The sequence below is a fragment of the Pteropus vampyrus genome, unplaced genomic scaffold, assembly GCF_000151845.1.
Source record: "Pteropus vampyrus isolate Shadow unplaced genomic scaffold, Pvam_2.0 Scaffold80, whole genome shotgun sequence".
NCBI classification, from domain to species: domain Eukaryota; kingdom Metazoa; phylum Chordata; class Mammalia; order Chiroptera; family Pteropodidae; genus Pteropus; species Pteropus vampyrus.
In genome coordinates this window covers 3762836-3783496 of record NW_011888861.1, presented here as the reverse complement: position 1 = coordinate 3783496, position 20661 = coordinate 3762836, and the positions used below count along the sequence as shown (strand labels likewise).

General features: G+C 38.8%; 1 protein-coding gene across 11 annotated transcripts in view; it reads right to left on the bottom strand.

Annotated features, from left to right (window-relative positions):
• Positions 1–20661, bottom strand: part of ATXN1 (ataxin 1) — a 372466-nt gene that overhangs the window by 122897 nt on the left and 228908 nt on the right. The window lies entirely within an intron of this gene.

Genomic DNA, 20661 nt, shown 5'->3' with positions numbered 1-20661 from the left:
AATTTAATTTGTATGAATATCAGTTCACCATTTATTAAAATGGAGGTAAAAAGAAATACTTGTCTTAAGAACCACCCAGAAGATTACATCAGTATAAGTATAAACTGTACACAATCATTATGTCATTTTTATCATCATCATCATTATCATCATCATCATCATCCCTGCTTAAAAATAATTCAAATGAAAGAGGGTAAGAAAGATCCAAATGGATCCCCTATTCTGACACCATGGTACTTGGCACCATGCTGTAGATTGTGCATGTGTTGCGCCACTTGAAGTCACAGCAAGACCTCTATTGTCTACACTTAAATTTATATCTGTTATATGAAAATACATTGTATTTCCAACTCTGGAAACAAAGAAACAGAGAGAGTTAAGTAACATGCTCAATGAATTTGTTATTCAGGTATGTTTCATGAATTAAATCGATATTTATTGAGTACTTACTATGTACCAAGCATCCTTTTAGGTGTGAGGATAGAGAAGTGACAAAACCTCTGCTATCAGCAAGCTGACAATGAATTGCCTTCTTTCGAATTCTAAATCATTGTTTTCTCCACTTCACATTATGCCAGTGTGTGCTGAGGTGGGGAGATGTTTCTCCTCCCCTTTTTTCTCCATTTCCTCTTCCCCTTCCTCTCTCTCTTCTTCTCTCTCTCTCTGTGCACAACTCACATAGAAAGTAATAGCTGGGCAGCAGCATACAAGCATAAATGTTCAAGGTCCCTGCCAGGGGCACTGTAGCCTCAGGGTTCGAGGCTGCCCAAGGGCTGAGGTGATCAATACCTGACATACCTATAGACTATTTGTAACAAACTGGGTTGGGAAGCTACATTTTCTATAGCATAGTCAATGATTCAGAAATTTCACTAATTTTTATTTGCTTCCTCCTATGTTAATTATTATTGCATATATAGAGCATACAATTCCTAGTACTATATACATAGGGGTTTATACTTTCTATCTCTCATTGCCATCGACTTAGTACTTTTAGTAGGTCAGTAAGAAAAAGTTAAAACAACTTTTGCTGTCAGCAGGCAAAACTAAACAGGCATCAGAAATAACATTTAAAAAATAATGCTATCAAATCATTATAGCAGAGAGTAAAACTTAGGCATTAATGCAAAGTAACCAAGGAATTTCTTAAACTTAACACCAGTTCAAAATCAGAAATGGACCCAAACACTGTGATCTATGTTATACAAACTATAGGTTTCTACATTCTTGACTCTTGCTCTTGTCTTGGACATTATAACAAACAAGCAGCCCGGATACATGAAGAGGTAGATCAGCTCATGTTCAGGCGGACTCAGGAGTGAACATCACTGCTACATATAAAATGGATACAAATGGCAGTCAGAGGGCGTGGGAGAGAATATATAGAATGGTCCTCATGTGCTGAAAAATAGGCTTGAGGTCAGGAAAACATTTGCCGGGCACTAGGTTGGGAAGACTACATTTATCGGGTATGTATTGCATGGAGAATGCTCTAGGAGGCAGATGGGTTTACCAAGCAAGGAGTATGCCTTCAAGTAGAACATGATCTAACAGAGCAGTGCGAGCCAACTTGATGTGAAAAAGAAATAATAGCAACAGTAGGACTGCAGGAAAACGGCACTATTAGGAAACAAACAATCCAATTAAAATATGGGCCAAAGAACTGAATAGACACCTCGCTAAAGATCTATAGATGACAAATAAGAATATGAAAAGATGCTTCATATCGTATGTCACTGGGACATCTCAAATGAAAGCAACAATGAGATATTACTACACACCTATCAGAATGGCCAAAATCCAGGACACGGACAACACGAATTGCTGGTGAGGATGTGGAGCAACGGGTACTCTCATTCATTGCTGGTGGGAATGCAAAACGTTGCAGCCACCTTGGAGGATAGTCATGCTGTATGGGTGGACCTATATGATATTCTGGAAAAGGCAAAACTATGGTGACAGTGCAAAGATCAGGGGTCTGGGGCTAGACGGATGGAAGAATAGATGGAGCACAGGGGATTTTTCAAACAGCAAAACTATTCTGTCTGGTACTCTCATGGTGGACACATATCATTATACATTTGTCAAACCTATAAAATGTACACCAGAAAGAATGAACGCTACTGTAAACTACTGGGTTCAGTTAATAATGGTATGTCAATATCAATTCATCAGTTATAACAAATGTACCACTCTAAAGCAAGGTGCTGATAAGAGGGTACACTGTGATTGTGGGGGTGGGGTAAGGAGGGCATGTGAGGACTCTTTGTACTTTCCAATCAATTTTTCTGTAAACCTAAAACTGCTCTAAAAAATTAAAGTCTGTTCATTAAAAAACAAAATGAAACTGCACTGTCAGCTGTTTAAGGTTTCCCTCCAGATGGCTCCAGATATTGGCTAGCGCCAAGTGGAATGAACCAGAGAAGATGTCATCAAGATGACTCCCAGCCAGGGTTTGAAAGACTAGAGGTGACTGGATCGTGGGTCAAGACCAAGAAGGGCACATAGTTTTCAGATGGAGATGATGGCACGGGTAAGTTTTAGAGGTGCAATGCAGTAGAGAGAGTGGTCAGCAGAGTACCGCGTTTGAATGTTGCATTCAAGCAAAGGTCATGAGTTAGTAAATAACTGGAGGTAAAGATTGGAGATGCTGAACTGTGATTAGGAGTTTAAAATGAAATCTGAAAGGGGTCACTCCAGACAACTGGGAAGGGCCATGATGGAATTGAAATGTTATACAAGGAGAGTCTCTGCTAGGTCCGGGCCACGCTAGAGACATGAGAGACAGAGACCCCACTAGGTAAGGTTATGAGTCATCAGCACTCAGGAGAGGTGAACAGAAGTTACAGGGAATCAACGAGAAAGTAAAATTTCTAGGAAAAGACATGGTAAGCTGTTTTAAGGAAGCCAAGATGCAAGAGTAATAATTTTCAAAAGTCCTGACTGTGAGGAGGGATCCCAAGAGTATAACTCTACCAAGTAGAGTTCCTAGATTTCTTCACATTTAAATTTGAACATACTTAGGAGCGGGGCAGGAGGTCTGCAATGGATATCAGCAGAAAAGAGCAAAAGAGAGGAAAGAGACCAGACACATACAATTAATTGGTGAAGTCGGAGAATTTTTACTGTTATGTCCATGCACTGGAAAACTCAGTACCCACAAAAAGATTTTAAAGATCTGTACTTATTAACAAGGAAGGATGTTCACAATATATCGCAAAGTTAGAAAATAAGGTTCAGAAAAGCGTATCAATTATGATTCGATTTTTTTAAAGCTCCATGTATTTATTTATATAGGTATGCATAGAAAATATTCTGGAAGGTAATGCACTCAAATGCTGATAATGGTGAACATCTGTGGGCAACAACATGGCAAGCTTTTTATATTCCTACTGTGTATTTTCCTAACTCCTCTTCAAGCCAATGACGATTACTTGTAAAAGACTAATTTTTTTTTAAATAGAAGAGTTAACACTCTTTCCATCTCATAATTCAAGTTTCCGATAATGTTCTTGTGATGGGTAAAATAGCTGGTGCCTTACACAAAAGCAAATGCTCTCTTCAGATCAATGTGGTGCAGCCTCTCATTACATGAAGTACTTCAACATCCTGATGCATAAGGGCAAAAAGAATGAAAATTCCAAAGAACTGAAATGACAAAAAATAAGAAATAAGGAATGGCAGAAGCAGCAAGAACAGCAGCAAAAGAAAATGGCTCGGGAAGAGAGGAGACAGAACGCTACATATTCCCAGCACTTATTTCCCTGCCTCTGGAGGTTTCTTGATTAGTCTATTTTAAAAATTGTTATTGTGAAAAAAAAAATTCTGAGTAAAAATAACATTAAAATGCACAAGATAAGCAGAAACACCCCATGATGCAAATTATTTATGAAGATAATGTAGTAGCGTGACCAGGAATTAGCATGAATCGCAGTTACTCTATAATCAGAGAAACGCATGGTCCAATCATCAATGTTGGATTTTAATATTTGTTCTTACCCATCAAAACTATTGTTTTACCTACAGAGGAGGGAGTGGTAGTGGTGGTCCTTGGGGTGGGGAGGGGCAGTATAGAAAACGGGCATCTCAGCAGAGAGTTTTTAAAGACAAATTATATCTACATCTTTCCTAAACTAACAATTTCACCTTGAAATCTGCTACAGAAAGTACCTTTAATCAAAACCATCTGTTTGGAATTCTCCCTTTCTATGGGCATAAATTCACTAAAGCTACTTACTGTAGTTGATTATTTAGGCATATCGCTATTATCTTTCTCATAACTTTCATTTTTCTTGCATTAAAGTAAGAGTATGAGAAAGCCAGAAAAAGAAACAAAACAGTTTCTTTTAAACTTTATTACCTGCTAACAATGCTGTCCAAAGTTTAGTAGGGTAAGAAGCTGAACTCCTGCCTAAAAGAAGACTAACATTGTCTATTATTCATGTGTTTATTCATGTGTTTTTTGTTTCTTAAAAAACAAGGATATGCTCTCGCTAAAGACATTTAATTTCTGTTTCAACTTAGTGACCACTGAGTATTTTAACTCTGTTTACCTACGAAATAGGGAACTGTAGCAATAATCATAGAATAACAGTGGCAACAACAATATAAATCATCATCATATTTTGTCTCCTATTAGCCTCAACAGTAACATCACTGAGAATAATAAACTCTGAGGCTAGAGCCTAAAGTAATAATTTAGTTAAAGACCAATAAATTCATTTATAAAATAATAACCATTACCTTTTAAAGGGGGAAGTACTATCAAACTGTTATCAGAGTAACTTCTGTTTTCAAGGGAGTCACTGTGGAATTAATGAACAGTCATTGAAACCAGTAAGTGAGTGTATGTTACCCCTGGGCTATGAATTGTTAGCATACACTGAAGTACACCATTACAAATCAATGCAGAGCATATTAACCAAGGAAGTCAAACCTCAGTCTCCATTCTGAGGGGATTGCTGCAAATAATGTGCTAAGTGAATACATGCATTTACAAAATATGCATGCCAGATATTGGAAATACTTAGATTTAAAGCAAGCAGACGTTCTCATTGTTGCCTGAGAATGTACACTGACTCGTTCCTCAGCAGCAAGGGTGGGAAACAGTAAAGTATTTCTAATGCAGAAGTGACTTCTAGAAAGCAGAAGAGACATAGAGGGCCATCCCATTGTCTTACTTTTGACTAGAAGAATGTTAAATTTACTTAGATTGATGCTGGATAATCACAGGAAAAAATGGATAGATTGGTGATAGAAAATTATTTGAGATGTTTATCCACCCACTTGGCCCAAGTCTCCGCACCTAAAACATAGGAAGGTAGATTTGAAAATTTCTAAAATCTTCCAAACTGTTCAGTGGATAGTGTTGCTCTTTGGCCACCTAAAACTTGTAGAAAGGCAGAATTTCAAGATTCGTTTGCAGATACAGAATGGGCCGCCATTAAATGCCTGATGAATGAATGAATGAATGGCTTATTTCGAGTTGTCTGTATGTGACATTTTACTAGGGCTTGATAAACTAACAGGAATTATACAAGTGTCTTGTCCTTAAGAAGCTTCTATTTTATCGGGTGTAGCAAAATAAAAATAAGTAATTTTAATTTGGTGTGATACAGGAAGAATGCAAGGCTATGAATAAGGAACAGATGTAATAGGGAGCAAATCATGAAGAACTGGGTGGGGCGGGGGCGGGGGGAAGGACAGAGAAAACTTCCAAGATAGGATCTGATTAACGAATTCACACCAAGGTGATAATATCTTATGAGTGGCTTCTGTCCCAGGGTTATTTGCATTTTAATAGAAAACAAGGGGAAGGTTTTGCTCAGTATTGGAAAACTGAACTGTTATTCGTGCCTTTCAGGTATTAGGTGAGAGAATGACAGAGAAGATACTACTGGGCTGAAAGTCTACCTAGTTCTGTCATAAAAAAGGCTCAAAAAGGGGAGGTGCATGTCTTCCTTAAGCAGTCGTATCTAGCAAGGACATAGAAAGGTCTTGAACAGATATTTGCACACACACGTTCACTGCTGCATTACTCACAACAGCAAAGACGTGGAAGCAACCCAAGTGTCATTGATGGATGGATGGATAAACAAAATGTGGCATGTCCATACAATGGAATATTATTCAGCTTTAAAAGGGAAGAAAATTCTGACACATACTACAACATGGATGAACCTTGAGGGCATTATGTTAAATGAAATAAACCAGTCATAACAGGACAAATACTGTATGATTCCACTTATATGAGGTAACTAGAGTAGTCAAATTCATAGAAACGAAAGGTAGAATGGTGCTTGCCAGGGGCTGGGAGGATGGGGCACTGGAAGTTAGTGTTTGAAGGATACAGAGTTGCAGTTTGGAAAATGAAAAGCATTCTGGAGATGAATGAAGATGATGGTTTCACAACAATGTGAATGTACTTAATGCCACTGAACTGTACTTGTATATCTGAACAGTTGAATACATTGAACTGAAATTCAGTACAGTATATTTATTGAACTTAAAAGTGGTTAAGATGATAAATATTATTTTATGTGTATTTTATCACAATTAAAAAAATTGGGGAAAAAAAGAAAGTTGGTGAAGTATATCATAGCTTTGAAGTTTATATTCAAAGTTAATTAGATTATTATTTAGATTAAGTTAATAGTTACATGGAAAGTTATTGGATAGAAGGCAGAATGGGTAGCATGCATTTATTAGGTGGGCAGTTGTCTGGTTTTTAAAATGTTTGAAAAAATGATGCCTAAAAGAGCTTCCCCCCCGCTACAGGATCAGCTGAAATTAACACCATTAGAAAAATTCAATCGTTGGGTCTCCAAGCCCTTGTTAAATGCAATTATCCTGGTCAAGGTCTCTATCAACTTAGGGTGTCTTTATCAGATTGCGTTTCTCTACAGGTCAACCAACGTACATGGATTGATTTGAGGCCTTGGGAGAGGTGAAAGATTAGATCTGAAAGGGGAGAAGAGGAAGATGAGGGGACAGGCAGAACTGCTGAAATCAAAGTGTCAGAAAGTTCTCTACGCCACAAGTCTTCATACAAGCTTTGCCCTGCTTTCTCATTCCAACAATCTCCCTTCTATTTCAAAGATTCCAATCAATAGAAAAAAAAAAAATCACAACATAAAACCTGAAGAGTTTTATCAGAAGATAAACATGGCTTCTGCTAAACAATGTTCAACTGTGGCTACATATTTAATCATGGAAACCTGAGTTTTAGTTTCATAAACTGAAATATGGCTAGTAAATTTAAGATTGAGATGTAATAAGTGAATATATATGCCTTTGAGCTCTGCACTTCTGGGTTTGCTGCAATGAGTAGTTTAGGTGTGAAGAATCCGGATCTGTGAATGATGTAACAGATAAGACAGAGTGGATCAGAGGGGCTTTAATACCAAGATAAGTGAAAATTATAGTTCACAGCCTATGCCCTTACTATAGAATAAGACTGGAAAGCCAGCTGCCATGTTTTCTGTTGCTGGGCTGCTTTCAGTAGAGCAAACCAGGGGTCTGTGTGTGTGTGTGTGTGTGCGTGCGTGCGCGCGCGCGCACGCGTGTGCGTGTTCGTGTGTATCTGTGAGAGGGAGGAATGTGGGGAAGAGAGATACTCTATTATTATATCAGGAGAGTATGCATAAAAGAAAAGAGGGGGAGCCACAATATTCTGACTTGGAATAGCCTATCTTTCTTTATAAGATACTCAGAACACTTGACAGGCATTACTTCAGTTGCCACACCATCCGTCAGACCTTAGATTACAATGACTGCCTCTGTATATTAATCAAGGAGGCCATTAAGTATAGTTTCCGAAAAAGCTCCACTTTTTGAAACTTCACTGTATTATTAAAATTTCTAAACAAGCAATTAACAGGAGGTGGTTTTGACCATGGTGTTGGCTTTAACTGTGTACTTATGTGCCCTGTAGATCAACATGGTTCCATTGCTTACGTTACCATAGAAAGCACAGGCAGGTAAGAAAAGCAACTTACAAAACCTAGTGAAATAATACACAGGTGGCGGAATACACCACCTGCATCTTCGCCCCGCTTCTAAAAATAAGAAGATTTTATTTTTTCCTCTATAATCGCTATATGTTGAATAGGTTGAGTAAGTATTTATACAAATATATTATTTTGATTACTATTTCATGCAAAACTTCATGTAAGGTCATGGGTTTGTACAGAAAAACCTGGGTAGTTGGACATTCCTTTAGTCACGTATTCTGCTGAGCTCTCTCCTTCACCTGGTACTGGTTCTAGACTGTGAGCTAGAAGCAAGACCAGACTGAGCACAGCAAACCATATCTGCTTTCAGTATCAAATGCAATGAGTCAGTGTTTATGCGATGATCTGCTATTAAAGCAAATAAGCAGAATCAGGAATTCCAAAACATGCCATGTTTTCATTTCCATGTCGCATGATCATGAAGCTTGCCGAATTTGGGCATTTTAAATTATGAGATCCCCTATCACAAATTTCTTTATCAGTCTTCCACATAATTGTTTAACTAATACTCTGATAAAAATGTCTAAAATACTTGCTGTTTCTCAGCAGCAAACAAATGCCTTTAGCCTCTGGCCCAGCCCTGAAGTTCCTCAAACCCTTTTCTGTCTTTGAAAATGAATCCCACTGAGGTAGCAGTGCCTGGTGATCACACCTGGCACACATGGGAGCTAAGCCACCAGCCCCAGACAATGCAGTGTTATCCTTGACTGAATTTAATGTTGACAAAGCACTCTTATCAGTGAGCAGAGAGTGAAGCGCTAATATGGCCAAGTGTCCATCTCACAGGAAGTGATTTATAAAAGGCTGTTAAAACTCCTTAAGTGGAGAAACTGTAGAACTCTGAGTTACAATAGTGGCCTGTGTGCCCCCTATGGAGTATGTTCTGGGGTTTTAGTTTTTCTTTCTGTCTTCCTCTATCCCCTCGATTTCCACTTATTCACAATTATATGGTTAGGGAAGGTGTCCCTCAAGGCAAAGAGGGCAGAAATCAGAGGTCCCTCCTGGCAGCCTGCACCACCCTGTCTACACGCCTCAGTCATTTTTTACTGAAAAATTAGGAAGAAAACATGGCAAACTATTATCTACTTAATGCACATTTAAGTGTCCCCTTCCCCAACTTTTCTTATCTATAAAAAGTAGCTTTCAACATTTGAGTTATAACCCCGAGGCCTGAAAAGTACCTGGCTACTCCCACCCAATATCATGCAGTTTCAGTGACAACAAACTGGCTCCCAAACGTACCGGTGAAAACCACAAGTTCTCACTCTCGGTGACTTGAATTAGTGAAATGAAACAGTCATTTCTATTTTAGTATTTTTAAAGAGTTATACTTAATAGTACAGTTAAAAGGCCAGTTCTTGAAATTAATGGGTGAGCACCGGCCTCATCCGAGGTCAGAGGAGAATTTTTTGGGGGAGCCCGAGAGTCCTTGCGACACACAATCTACTTTGAGGTCAGAGGGAAACCTGCTAGAAAGAAAGGAGTCTTCGGCTGGGGTGATACTATAATGTTACCTACCGGGAGAAGACACTCTGAGAGACTGTTTTCAATCAATGCCTCAGTCAGTATTTACTGAGAACCCCCGGGACACGGGAGCCTGAGAGGGACCCACTGAGGAGTGATAGCCAGACCCAGCTCTCTCACATGTTCCGAGTCCTTCCGGCAGATTTCCACACGGATAGTGCCCGTGACCTGAGCCTCTCTCTCTCTTCTGACACACCTCGAGGGCCCCCACCCTCTTTTCTGGTCACACTGTTTAGAAAGCACAAGTCAACTTGGAACCACCTCTCAGCTATGGTACTTCTGTCCTTGGGACATCTCTTTGGAAATGTCCCTTAACTGTCTAGGCTAACACATACTCTTAGGCTTTTGCCACCTAACCATGGTTCTATGTATCTTAACGATCATGTCAACATCCTGCTTAAGATCTGTCAATGACTCTTCTGTCTTCAAGATAAACCCCAAACTTCTCAGCACAGCATACTGAAAGGACATTTCATGATCCGGGTCTTACCCGACACTTCTTGCCTGCTCTCTTCTGGCCACTCTGGCCTACTCGCAGTTTTCCAACATGCCATGTTCTCTCTTACCTCTGAGCTCGGCACATGGTGCCCACCATGTGACTAAAGTTGGCATTTCCCCATCCCTTGAATCTCTGACTCGCTTATTTGGCCAAAGGGAAATTAGTAAACACCTTTGTAGCAGAGGTTGAAAAGCACTTAAGTGCTGGAGTTTGACCTGTCCTGTTGCCCTTGGAAACCCCGAGATTGCAATATTAAGGAGTTCAGACTCATCTACTGGGGGATGAGACACCACGTGGAGCAGGCACAAGGTGCCCCAGCTGAAGCTCCCCTCTCTTTCAGGCCAATCGGCCTTACAACACCTAGACATGTGAGTGAGGTCATCTTACACCAATCAGTGCCAGCCGAGCTGGCCAGACTAGAAAAGCCCAGCTAACCCACAGAATCACAAGAAATGATGTTTGTTGTTTTAAGCCAATAAATGTTGAGGTGGCTTGTTACACAGTATGTACCAACTGATACATTAACTTTCTTTCCTGGTTGTCACCTTCCAGTCTCAGGATGACAGCTTTCTTGACCCCAGAAAATGCCATACTGCTTTGCATCCAGGGCATCCTGTGGGTTCCACTAAAAGAGCACCGGCCACAGTGTAAAGGCGTTTCCCGTTTTCTCAACTCTCTCTAGTGACTGAGAGCTCCTTTAATTGTTGTGGATGCCTTCCATACAGCACCCACTCTGTAAATATTTGCTGAAAGAAGACACAGGAATGTATATACCTATCTTCTGGCTTTTTCTATCCTTAATTTCAAAGAATTAGACTAGATCATTTTTATCTATCGCCATCTAGACATGCTAACCACATCAAAATGTATTTTAATGTATTTCTTTTTTACAGTTCCACTCATATCAATAGCCTTTGGGAATCTCCCTATTCTTTTTATATTCTTCTTATATCTTCTAAACTCATGTGCCTTTCAGTTTGACTAACAGTAAAAAATTCACCTAAAATTCCAGGGCCCTCAGCATATGCACATGGATAATTCTGACAAATGTTGTCACCTTCACCATTGTAATTACTCCACTATATATGTCAACGAAGCAGAAGGCTTTAACAATACATACTACATTCACTGTCAATGCAATGACATTGACAGTTAATGACAATTCATATTACAGAGAAAATGTCTCTACAAAGAGACTGGCAAGTTGCAACTGACAGTTAATGACAATTCATATTACAGAGGAAATAGCTCTATAAAGAGACTAGCAAGTTGCAACTGTTCACCTGTTGATCTCGGCAACACATCACGATAAATTTTGTTTTGTGAAATTTATCATCCTAATAGCATTATAGCTGCCACAGTTACTAGAGAGAAATCACTGGGCTAAAACTTAACACACATTTCATTCTCTCAGCAATTCTGCAGGGTAGGTATAATCAGACCTACTTTACAGATGAGGTAAATAAGACTCAGAGAAGTTGGGCAATTTCCCCAAGGACACACAGTTAATAAGTGGTAGAGCTGGGATTTGAATACAGAAGTGATTCCAAAAGCCTCCTAGTTGGACTAATACCTTTAAATCTGATTCTGTTAAGTGGAAGTGATAACTTTCTTCCCTTGGAAGACAGAGAAATAGAGGAGCAGAGAAGAAAGTAGCTTGCTGGTGGTCTCAGATGGGCAGGAATGGAAAGAGAACCTAGGTGTCCACTCTTAGCTTGATGCTCCTGCTCCTGAACCAAGCCCGAGACATCTCCATCTTCTCCTAAGTTATTAATATTTAGATTCACACTTACCACTGTGACTGACAACAACAAATACAAGAGGGAGGGATAACAGGTTCTTTCTATTCTAGGTGTGCTTCCAATTACTGTATATATAGATAGATTGTGAAAAGTATGAAGCATGAAGTTCATGAGACCTAATTGGGCCATCATCTGCTTTACCAAATTTCTTTTAAAAAAGCAACTATCAAACCTCGAAAAGGATTTTAGTCTTCCAACTTTAACATAATCCGCATTAGCTATATTTATCATTTATATCAATATGAGAACTGTCTTCATTGCCTGTGCACCATGAGGAATGATGAATATTTACCATTACGTATTGAATTATGAGTTATATAATGACCTTAAAAATAACTCTACTTCTCACCTAATAGATATTTATTGTTCTAAGAACATACATTGTCTGTTACAATTTAAAAGCATTGCAACAACTTAAAATAATGACCTGTTGGGCATACCAGTCCAACAAAACTGATTTTTAAAATTTTACCTAAGAACATCTTGGAAAATATAGGATGTTCTGAAAGTACAAACAACTATCTTATTGAAATATCATTTCTCTTAATTTTAGTCCCAGACCTTCAATATTTATCCTTACTCCAAGTATGGAAGAAGGAATCGGTATTCGTTGAGTATATAAAATGTATTGGAAATGAGCAGTCACACTCTAAATGGCTTCCCCACCATGGGGATGCAGTTACACACAGTTATCTCAGCTAAGTATGGTCATTCCGTGGAGCAAATAACAATAAGTCTCTGAGACAACAAAAATCCTTTTAGTAATGAAACTTAAGGTACTAATACTATTTTATGCCATTTGTGGGTTTCAAATATTCCAGGGGCTATCCATTCATCAGATGCCCCTGTTCCCCATCTCCCAACATGGTTTGTAGGCAGATCTGCCTCTAGTTCTTTCTCTATGAAAAATGACCTGACATTCCCATGCAAACACTGAAAGAAACACTCCTAGAAGAAAATGTCAGCCAAAGACACTGGCTAGGGGCTTCCACAGTAAAGTGGCTAGAGAATAAAGTCCCCAGGACATCCAATGTCGATTGACTGCCCAATTTTAGACTTAATCTAGGCAATGCCAACAAGATAGAATCCTCAGCCTTCCAATATTTTTGGATCCAAATCAGAAAAGGGGAGAAAAGTCATTTAGTGCCAGTTAGATTTGACATAAAGGGAGGAGGAGAGTGATTAAAAAGAAGAGGGCACAGTAAACAGTGTTTCTTTTAAATGCTGGGTACATGGATTAATTACTGGAGCCCAGTAAGAAAACTCTAGTTACACCAGACTGCTTTCCAGCCAGACCCAGCAATAGGAAAAGAAGCCAAGATCGACTGTAGTGGTGTTTCCCTTCATTCTCCCCTCTCTTGACCTCTGGTTTCTCCCAAACACCGATCCATGTCCCCAACTCTGAATGCCAACGCTGATAAACAACCCAAACATCAACTCGATTCACAAGAAAAACTGATACCATCTAATGTTCTGAGATCCGCCTAACATCCTGGCCTGGCAGACTCCACGGGCTGCCTGGAATATCCATTAACCAGCCTGTTATTCTCCATAGGATGCTATCTATACCACAGAGACCACGTGGTCCACGATCCTTAGTGAGTGACACTCCTACAATACTGATATCTTCTTCCAGGAGGCCTGCCCAGAAGAAGGAGATGAAAAATCCTCTTTTAGCAAGGTGACTGCCAACTCTCTTCTGATCCACTGGAGGCCACCTTCTTCCACTGCCACTCCTTTGCTTGCCTTGAAGGAAGTGTCAGCCAGTAGGTTGCTAGGACAACTGGCATCATTGCTGGGGCGCATAAATAGATGGCCAGCAGAGCTGAGAACCTGGACTGCAAACTCTGATGACAGCAACAAGATACCATTTGGCAGATAATCTGCTCCGCTAAAGGCAAGTGACAGACTAACATTATCCAGTGGATAGAGCTCACCTGACATACTACCCTTTAATCTCCAGTTGTGCTTGATGTGCTGGTGACAGAGAAGGGGCAAGAAACTCACTTAAGATAAATGCTGAATAGCTCTATTCTGAATTATGTGAGCTGGCAGATATGCAGGAACCAACTGACGTTTGTATATTTAATTTACCTGAATGTGGGGGGAGGCTGTTCATAAGCAGAAGCAGGAAGGCCAGAAACAGGCAGAGCAACTGAGGTTGCCAAAGGAAAGGGAAAAAATATCTGCTTGTGCAGGCAATAGCTGTCCCCTTTCTGAACAATAGCATCCTAATCTCATACCCCCTCTTCCTGGAGAACAAAGAAGAAAAGGCAAAGGAGCCTGGAAAACTAGGGCTTGCCATGGTAGAAAAAGGGAACAATCTCTGTGCCCAGTTTTCTTTGTTCTGCAAGAGTAAGTTTTACAATGCTTATAATGGGGAGCAACTCGTAGGAGCCCCAGGCATTAAGACTGCCTGTCAAAGTCTTGGATTTTAGCCCTGGAGAAATTACAATTTTTCAGTTCTATGAAAGCTACAAAGGTTTGAGAAGAAAAAAGCAAAATGAAATGAAGAGCAACCTAATGGAAATTTTAGAAAACGATTTTAGCAAGCGTGTTTTCATTTCTAGATGTGTAGAGCACAGTGGCCCGATGTCTGTGAAGATGGCTTATGTACTGAATGAAACAGGTAACCCAGCTCAGTCCTGTGCAGGGCTCCTAAGAAGTGAATTCTGCTGGCACTGTGGGCAAGTCCTATACTAGTGCCAGACACTTGAAGCTGGAACGGAGATGTCACAGGACGTTGTGTGATAAGGATACTGGGGAAAAAAGTGAGATTTAGAGGTGGAAGAAGGTCAGAGTCCAAAGAGCATCATGAAAGAACTTGTCTGAGTTTTGGAAATAAAAAAACTCTAAAGGAGATTACCATTTGCATCCCATTAATATTTCCATTTTAGGGGATTCCACTTAAGAAAGCTGTTTGAGAATGTACACAGAAATAGAAAAATGACTGGAAAACTATCTTCCTCCAACATAGACCGCAAACAGCTAATTTTAATTCTCGCCTAAAAAGCACTTTATACTTGTTGAAAATTACTTTTTCTGAATCACGTAACATACTTATTCAGGTGTCTGCAAAAGGTTAACAAAATCCTCAGGACATATACAAGATGGATTACCTCTTTCAATCTAAGGTTCCACCTAGTAGGATTTATGACAATGCTACCACTCGAAATTTAATATGAACATATGTTGGGAGAATGGTTAAGTGATTTTTCTGGTATTTAAACTGATTATTTTATACAAGTGAAAAATTTGGAGAACTAAAAGAATGAGATTATATTTCCATTATTTGTCTTTTTACATTAGTCCCAAGGAACAATTTATTTGCTGGTAAGAACCAACAGATTTTGTTTTGGCTTTATGACAAAACAATGTTATTTAGTTCCTATTTGTGCCTCGCTTCTGTAAGAAAGCAAAAGACAATCTTTTAAAGAAATAGTGAAAATAATTTGAATCCTAGCGTATGATATGCTTTGTAAGAAGTGACACACATCAGTAATATTTTTATAAAGATGATGGAACCGACCAACCTCTGAGGTGCCCGATCTCTATCTGGAAGAATTTTCAGTGGCTTAATACTTTCCTTCCGAGGCAGCACTACTACCCAGTCATCCTTGTCCTTCCTCTCATGTGCACACTGACTCTTGAACAGTGAGCACTTCAAAGAAACACCACTTGAGAAATTCATTTTTAGTTTTGGGTGTGGTTTCTGTTCCAAGTTCAAGTTGAAAACACTACACTTACTAGGGTAGGGAGGCATCATTTATTTAATCATTTCTTTAAGTGGCCCAGTTCTTGCTTCCACTTTTGCAGATAAATATGTAAAATAATCCTAAAGGAGGATGGTTCCCAGGTGCTACAAATGTTCATTCTAGGTTTTTGTCGGTGATCACACCGCATCATTTTTGATGGAAAGAAGTTTCTGACTCTGAGCCCTCATCTGCCCAGGCGCAGAAGCAGTTAAAGAAAAGCCTAGTTTTATCCTCTCACCCTCCTTTGCCGTCTCAAAGCACACACATGTATCAGGTTGAAATCCTACCTCTGCTTCAAGGCCTAATTGAGACGTTCAGCAGTCCTTGAAGTCTTTCCTGAAAACCAATCTCTGAGAACTTTACCCACAATCCCCTTCGGAACACCTGACTCATGCCCCGAGCACAACCTCCCACAGTGCTCTGTTAGTATCAGAGGACAGTAAATATAGACTATTCATCACTGTAATCCTAACAGACTTGAGCACACCTTGACACATAACAGCCTTTTAATAAATATTATTTATTTAGTGAATTCTAAACACAAGCAGAACACAAAAGCCTTTTACCTTGGCACTACTCAGAAAGCAGTCTGACCAGGCTGATCTTTTTCCTCACAGAACACGAATATCATAGAAGATACATGAACATCTTTCCTTCCACAATTTTGGGGTGTTCTGTGTGTTTTCCTTCTCTCCGAGATGCTGAGAGGAGGAGGCTGAGCATTTGGGAAAGATGATGCTGAGGGGAAAGGGTGTGCTTGGGATGTGCTAGGTTTTGCCAACCGACTCAGGAAACGGCTCTGACATCAACTCTCAGAAGCAGCAGCTTATGCGAAGGCCCCACCAAAGGGGCAATGGCCAGGAATTGGTAAGGCCGTTAATAAGAAGTCTGAGAAACAGAAAGAAATAGGTGAAACAGAAAACCCTGGAGGACTTAAGGCTACACAAGACCTCCCAGAGTATTGCATGGGATATAGTCGATCGGAGCCCTTACAATATGCTGGCCAATTTACAGGCGATTATTAAGGGCCGGAAAAAAAAATACAACTGTTTTTCTTCATTTACCTAATAGTAAAATCTCCCCTTCTCTCCTGACCCCTTTCTCTACCTCAGGTTTTGTTGTTGTTGTTGTTGTTGTTGTTGTTGTTGTTGTTTATGATAGGGCTAGAGAATTTGGTATCACAGATGGTAAGTCTAAAAGGTACACAAATTGACAGACAGAGAGAAATTCCCAAATTACTCTTATTAGAGTGTATGTGTAGTTTTCTTACTCTGGAGACTAGAAATTCAGCTCCCATTTTTCAAAGCTTATGAAGACAGGATAATACTGTGCAAATAAGCACAGAGGTGTTTATTTCAGTCTTTCCATTTATTCTTGGGAATATGTGACTACTGCACTCAGATCAGTTATTCTGAAAAGGGGGTTGGTAAACACACAAAATTCAAGAAACCTTTATTATTGTGATCTGCAAAAGCAATGGAGAATGATACTGCCCTAAGACTTTTGTGAACTTGCCCTTTCACACCACAGAGACATTAGATGGACTTAATTTTCACTGGCATACCATTTCTTCATTCTCATTTGTGTGTCATTCAAAAGGAAAGAAAATGAAAATGATGCTATTCAGTAAATGATGAGTTTCTAGGTAGATTCAGCATTTCGAGCCTGGTTCCCACTTTAGGAATAAATGGAAACACAAATGGTGATAAAATGATATGATTACAAGACACAAAACCACCAAAACCACTACCTTTCACAGAATGCCAGCGCAGGCTGCTGACAAATAACCGATAAAGCAAACCACTCAAATGGAAAAGCAGAGGAAACATATAGAGTGCAGAATTTTTTAAAAAATTAGAAAATCCCCAAACTCTATTGAGAGTTCTATAAAGCCTTTTTTTTTCTTTTTACAAATTGTTTCCTTTCTCACATTTACTTAACATATCACAGACTTTTAATACCTACTTCTAAAGATTTAAGGAAATAGATTAGTCTCTCCATGCCACTCCCTGCCCAATTCTCATCAGAATCATGTGTATGTCCCTTTTACTAATGGCTTAGGCCCATACATGAGAAGCCCAGACATATATTTACTTTGTCTTTAGATAGTCACTCAACAAATATTTAAATATTTACTAATTACTCACTATGGGCCAAGTAGCAACTTTAGATGTTGTAGATTCCCCAGGAAATCATAATCATAATCATAATCATCCCTGCTTTCATGGAACTTAAAGTCCAGTTGAGGAGATGAATGATTAACAAATAAATATATAATACATAAAGTGCTTAAAAAATAAAGTAGGCTAGAGGACACAGAGGGATGGGGTAGGTGCTATTTTATACAAGTCATGAAAGGCTACTTTGAAAAGGTAACTTGAGAAGTCCTATTTAATGAAGCAGAGAGGCTTAGGAAAAAAATACAAATCACCACCTCTTTGCTTTCATACTAAGCAATATTTGAGTATGAAGGTGGACAGTTTTTAAAAAGTAAATTTCAAAGATGGCTTATATTTAATTTTCAAAAAGACCAATGGGTGTGGATCCTAAATGTGAATGACTAAAACTACATTCTTAGCACTCAAATGAATACCTCTGATTTGTCATGTGGTGACTGCAAGGGTCCTGGGGGAAAGGTATCATGACAGTGACAGACATAATAAGTTTTTGTTTTTACCACAAGACTGTGCTAAACATTTTAAAAACAGTTATAAATTAAAGTTGCACCAAATCATTGACTTTTAGAATCCAAGCAGAGTAAAACGAAGGTCCAATCTGCCTCATCCAATACTGATTCTTTATGCAATATTAGCCACTGGGAGCCAGGAGAATCACCAGAACTTATTTAACTCAACTTTTTCATATTATTAGTCATAAAATGGGACCCCTGAAGCATCATGTATAAAAACCAGGTCTCCTGACTCTTAGGTCCGTTTTCATTGTCACACCTTTCTTGTACAATATATCATAGCTTAGAGCCAGTTTGAGACACTTTGAGGAGCGAAGTCCATCTGCTAGAAAGACCGTGGCAGATTTAAGAGGCAGTTAATGAAACAAGTAGAGGAGTACTGCAGAGGTAATGAGTATGGAGTACAGTCTGCAAGGACTGCTGAGGCTGGACACCACCAATTCAATGGCTGCTATGATTATTACTCAAATGTTCATATGCCCATAATCATAGCTCATCTATGTGCAAGCACACATTCTCTGAAAATCTCCTGCCTTTCCTATTGTACTGGCACAGGCTTTGGGGCACCCAGGACACCAAAGTAAGGGGAAAATATAAACTCAGTATTGTAAAAATGCACCAAGATTTCAAAAAGTTACTAATTTCAAAATTTACTAAGAAACCTAGGAAGTTTCCCTTCTTGCCTCCACCACCCAAACAAATGCAATTTGGAAGATAAAGTGCTTAGCAGTTCATTAGAATTTAGTATTTTTTTCCTCTCTCTCAACCTACTCTGTTTATAAAAGGATTTTAAAATTACTTGAAGTTGGCCATGTGGTATCTTAAAGTTTACATTCAGAACGTCTTTGAAAACCTCACTTAATGTTTGAGGCTTGACATGGTTATCACATGAGCAGTTCAAAGCAATGGTTTAAAAAGAAAAAAAAACCCACAAGATTCAAAACAAAAGCCATCCTGATTATAGTAACTGCACTGCTCATTTAAATGTAACCTGAAACCTAAAGCGTTTTTCCGTAAGACACTTGTTTCCTAGGATATAAATGCAACAGAAAACATCACCAGAACTGTGTTCTAACATCAACCGGATTGGGAAAATAATTTGTAGTAAAACACACTGCTACTGTGACGGCCAAATATTAACAGTATCCAAAATTATTCTTTAATAGTGATAGAAACTTTCACAATAAGAGATATTTTTAATTAAGTATTAAAATACCTTACACAATACTCTGCCCCTAATGGGGACCCCGAACCAAGATGTCAACTGATCGATAAGCAAGTAACATGGATAGATCTATAGACTCACGAAATAACACTTCATGGGGTTTAGTGACTTGTCCAACGTTGCAAACTTATTTGACCTTAACCATAGGATGAGGCATAAATTCAGATCACTTGATTCCAGGAGCTGTGTACTTTCCTCTGGAACCAGTGTGTTCATATGTACAAAATGGAAACATATTAAAACACCAGTATGTCCTGTTATCCATACACTATGAAGCACTGGGAGATACTGAATTGAATAAGCTTGTTTTATATGACTATTTAACCCATTCATATGGATAAATATGCATATTTTAATAAAAATTTTTAGAAAACCATGAAATAAAAAAAATTAGTGGAAATTTTTCTTTTCAATGTTAGTGCTATTTCTCCCTGATATATGCCTCATATTACTGCATCTTGCTTTTCAAAATCTTTTGTGAAACTGGAAAAAAAAATAGGTAATAAACACCTGGAAAAGTTTATTGATTGAATTATTAAGAAGCTGAAAATATATAGTCATTTATAAATAGACATATATGTGTATATGCATACAAACCAGTATACGTATTTATGTCTACATAGAATACACAACAAACACACACATACACAAACCTAGTCGAGGCTGGCTCCTCATCTTCTAAAATTTGGGGGTAATATACTCCTAGGCCATCCTGAGTTTCCTGTACCTGTATTCTTTCCTGGTCAAAACTCTTCTAAACTTTTTTGGTGACAGTCTATCAATGAGGTAAAACCTCCAGAAAGCAGAACTGGCCAAGCCCTTAAGTTTCATGACTATTAAGTTCTTTGGAGCCCATACTGTCTCTTCAATTACTTGGTCCTAAAATTCCTCATGAAAGGTGACCATCAGTTGCCCTGCAAAAACTACTTTATAATTCACAAAATCCCAACCCAGTAGCCTGATTAAAACAAAAAAAAAAAAACAGGAAATCAACATCTCTTTTGAATAAAAGAAGCACCCAAAACAATTGATTATACTTGCACACCTCGGATTTTTGAAAGCCAGAAGAACATTTCATTTCAATCAAAAATTTCACGTAAATAAAAATAACTGCCCGTGTCAATCCTGGTTGTTAATCTCAAGCCTGGAGACTCT